The 4,630-nt window shown below is 41.7% G+C and overlaps 1 long non-coding RNA gene across 1 annotated transcript; it reads right to left on the bottom strand.

Moving 5' to 3' along the window:
- Positions 1-988: 988 nt before the first annotated feature.
- Positions 989-3,222, bottom strand: LOC118418637. Its single transcript, XR_004831477.1, has 2 exons — positions 3,012-3,222; positions 989-2,287 (listed from the first exon to the last, which is right to left on the bottom strand). It is a non-coding gene; the product is annotated as an uncharacterized LOC118418637 (long non-coding RNA).
- Between the last annotated feature and the right edge of the window lie 1,408 nt (positions 3,223-4,630).

The following is a 4,630-nucleotide window of genomic DNA, read 5'->3' as shown; positions in this document are numbered from 1 at the left end:
AAACTTTTAAACCATTAACAGTCAATTTAATTTTAATTTTACTGTATCTAAATCTTGTGACATTTCCTACACCAATGCAGGGAGCTGATGCAGCTGATGAAGGCCCTGGGGGTGGGGGTGAGGATTGTTCTTGCCAATCCCAAGTGCCCCACAACAGGGGGAAGGTTTTTAAGAGGAATTCAAACCATAAAGTCAAAGGTTGCTACCTTTCTGGCATAGAGTAGACTAGAAAGTGGTATGAAGATGACACCACAGGAGGTGTATAATTTTCCAAACCTGCTGTAAAAGTTTTATATGATCGTTGTGTTTTAAGGCATCAGAAAAATAATTTGTTTTTGCTGTTGTCATAGATATTATTAGTTTCAACTTCAAGGTTAAAATGCCCATGACATTCTGTGGTATGTCATTGTTGAACATTTTAAGAAGAAAAATGAAATACCCAACACATCTGTCTACTCATTTGTAGAGAGCCAAAAACAGAGTAATGTCTGTCGGATCTGCCATATGTAACCCCTGCAGGAAACGAGAATTTAAGGGTGCAAAAAGGGAAGTGGAAGGATCCCGTTAACCAAGCTTGGATCATGTGGCCAACATGATCGAGCCAATGTGGTAGCACCTATGTCAACACGCTGACCCCGGTCCTGTGGACAAACTTGCAACAGCGTTCAGGAATTGTCCGGACGGGCCATACACCATCCTGGCTGTCCACATCAGCGGGTGACGTCAGCGGAGTTCAACAGTAAGAACTTGCAAGGTGTAGATCTATTATCAAAAATGTAATTATGAAAAATGTAATTTGATTCCTATCCACGTTACCACCACCTCTACTCTAAAATATCATACACTACGAGAAGTTTCACCATAGACCTAAAGACACACCTCTTTTCTTGCTGTGAACGCACGCTAATAGACTAGACCGTGAGCATTTAGAACAAGTCGCTCTGTACATGTACCATTAAGCAAAAGAAAAGTGAAACAAATGCAAGTGGACATTGCACTGACTACATTTATTTTGTACTTTGGGGACAAAGATTTGTACTTAGGTGACAAAGATAATAATACTGCCTGGAGAAAAGTTAAATGTTGCTTTTCAAGGCCCTTGTGACATTGATTTAATTAAAACTTTTTGCAAACACACAGGATGACTGATGCTGGTGAGGGGGATGTCTTTGAAATGTCTAGCCAACAATATCAACAACAGGATACCAGCCCAACCTGCAAGTGCACCGGCTACGCCCAGGACTGAACCGCGTCACCGGTCATACCATTTCCAGCGTCGCGTGGTAGTTATCAACACACACCAGCTCTCCGCCAGACGCCCTCCCATTGGAAGAAATGCGTTGGAGTGCAGGGCGTCCGCGCACAAAAATGCCATCACCGCCATGAACCTGCAGGCCATTTTGCAAGGGCTGGACAGTGCAGCCCAGCAAGGGAACATCGCAACACTGCAGTACAATTAAACATTTACTTTTGGCATCAGATACAAAGTTACATTGTCTGTATGCCTACACTCAGATGCCCTTGATAATACCAATGAAACGAATTCCGAACGTCTAAGTTTGACCCTTATGCTATCTTCAAAACAATGAAAAGTATTCATTCCTTCTCTATTTCATTCTCAGGAACACTCACTTCTACAGGTTTTCCGGGGGGTTGTCGCGTTTAGTGGCAGCCTAGTGCAAACTGGGCAGAGTTAAACGGCAAAGCCGCACGGACGTAGTATGGTAGTCATTACCCCACCGGTACAGCAGTATGGAGGCTCCGGCGTCATTACCCTACCGGTACAGCAGTATGACGTCTACAACATGCATGTCCCCGCAGCCATTGCTCCACCTGTACAGCAGTAAGTAGGCTCCGGCGTCATTACCCCACCAGGCCAGGCTGAGGCAAAGTACAATCAGGAATAAGAGCAAAAGGAACGAAAAATTATTTGTGACCTTGACATCCAGCAAACTCATCTAACTTAGCTGAACAAGCCCCCACTGTACCAGAGGCACAATCCCCGAAGTCTGGGTTTCCAAGAGGCTTGACAGCTGTAATACTGAAGACCTAACAGAACAACCCGAGTAAGCTGGATGTCCTGCCATTGCCAATAGTTTTGCTCTGTCACCTGTTTTATATTTGGATGTGTATGGAAGATAACATTGCAACAGCTACTGTTGTTCCCATCAAGGGGCTGGTTGTTTAGTCTCAGCATCCTGCAGTAGGTATAAGATGATTTCACACTTGAAGCTGAACACTTCAAAGATCACCAGACGCATGTGGCATCTTGTACCTCTGGGTTGACCTGTGGAAAAAAGAAATGTTTACATTACTGTACAACATCAGCAGTCGAGATATTACAATTAGAAACTACGAATAAGCTTTAAAAAGTCATACATATTTTCTGTGACAATTGTGACCGAGCATGATACAAACCCGCACTCTACCCGTTATTATTTTTCTACAGACTAGCGTACTAGTAGTTCCAAATAAGACATCGAGTGTAAATTAACGAAGTACATTTCAAAATCAAACAGTGGATGTTACAAATTCAATTATTGGGTAGCACTTGAACCCTTTTAAATCAAAATGCCACGTCAGGAACTTTCACAGATCAAGACAGTTTACATAACCCAGTGAGAACAAAGCCCATAGCGTATGACCTGACCACGCCACCCCGGTCCTTTGTTCCGTAGCTACAGGACTCGGTAACAGAAACGGACCTTCACACACATAAACCTCACTGAAACATCGTCCACAACCTCTGGGTAAACTAAATCGAGGTTGTGTGTTCAAAATACGCCGGTATCGTCGAGGATTTCAGACAAACTTTATCCTTTCTCTGAGTTTTCAACGCCAGAAATTTTCCCCACAAAGGCCGCCATAAACCAGTTTTCTTCACCGGTAATATCTTTTTTTTTCAGTTTCAAATCGCTACAGCTATACTATAAGATGACAAGAAAAACTTCTGAGGCACAATGAAGTAAAATAAGAATTCACAATTTGTGGAAACTGATGTTCACCCTCACCTCACAATGGCCGCCCTGCACTGAGTGGATTCCGCATATGACAGAAGCACTACTCTTGTATCAATGCACGTAAACATCTGGAATGCTGCTGAACTTTAAATGAAACACTTACATACAGCTTACACCGTCAAAAATTAAGAAAAAAATTATTTGATAGTCAAAAGCAAACAAAAGAATCAAATGAAACCGCATATCAATTGCATGTTCCATTTTTGGCTGCACTATTTTATGGCGGCGCTTGTGTACATTTCGTCTGGGGAGGGTATTCGGTAGCGGCTGGGTGATGACGTGTCCAGCGCACCGGGGGCTACTTAGGGGTTTTTCGAAGTACCGCTCTTTTAAAAAAAATTCGATACACTATGTTGATTTCGTTATATGGATGTCATCCAAAGAAACACCGAAACTGATGCCAGCGCGCGAATAAAAAAATGGCCAAATGATTGCATTCAGTATGAATCTAAGTGACCAGGACGGTTGAACATAGGATTAAAGGTCTACTACGTAATATTTGAACAAAACAAAAAGTAGCTTTTCCTACTTTTTCTTTACATTTTTAGTTCACTCAACCCTAAAGCATTGCATACCAATATTTAGGCAGAGACGCTGCGACATCATTGCACCAAATAAGCATGTATAAAAATTGTGATCTTCCAACAAACGGATAGGTACAGGTCTAGTCACTGCCTGGCTGGTGTTCCTTATCAGCCTGGCTTCCCAGTGGAGGGCCAGTTGACGGTTTCCTTTGAGTACAGTAGGTTAGTTTTCTGTACAAGGCTTCTTGCAGTTTTGAAGGGAATGTGACCTCAGCTTGTTGATGCCCTACAAAATAGACTTATTTAGTATAGTTCATGATTATATGCTATTTTAGAATGATTACATATGGGTGTTCCCAAAGAAAAAGATCTCCATTGTGCTGTTTATCTCCAGTCTGCCATGTGCTAACCAGGAAATTTCGGAAGTCCAATCATATAGGGTCGCTTTTTTGCGGTTATCAAAGGGTTAGCGGTTATCCCACATGTGAGCCTTAATTCGTATATAGAAAAGTTACAAAGTAATTTTGGTTACTCAAATCACTTTCTACCTGTTGCTTACGTGTTTTACTATGATATTCAAGTGTTGAATGTAACGCACATTTTCTTTGAAATTTCGGAAGTCCGACCGTATGGGGTCGCTTTTTTTGCGGTTACCGACGGGTTAGCGGTTATCCCACATGTGGGCCTTCATTCGTACTTAGTAAATAGAAAAGTTACAAAGTACTTTTGGGTACTCAAATCACTTTCTACCTGCTGCTTACGTGTTTAGAAAAGTTACAAAGTACTTTTGGGTACTCAAATCACTTTCTACCTGCTGCTTACGTGTTTAACTATGATATTCAAGTGTTGAAAGTAACGCACATTTTCTTTGAAATTTCGAAGTCCGATCGTATGGGGTCGCTTTTTTGTGGTTACCGACGGATTGGCTGTTATCCCACATGTGAGCTTTCATTCGTATATAGAAATGTTACAAAGTAATTTTGGGTACTCAAATCACTTTCTACCTGCTTCTTACGAGTTTCACTAACATAATCAAGTGTTGAAAGTAACGCACATTTTCTTTGAAATTTCGGAAGTCCGATCGTA

Source organism: Branchiostoma floridae, chromosome 6, assembly GCF_000003815.2.
Source record: "Branchiostoma floridae strain S238N-H82 chromosome 6, Bfl_VNyyK, whole genome shotgun sequence".
Classification (NCBI taxonomy): domain Eukaryota; kingdom Metazoa; phylum Chordata; class Leptocardii; order Amphioxiformes; family Branchiostomatidae; genus Branchiostoma; species Branchiostoma floridae.
Note: the sequence above shows the minus strand (reverse complement) of the source record. Positions and strands in the feature narration are given on the sequence as shown.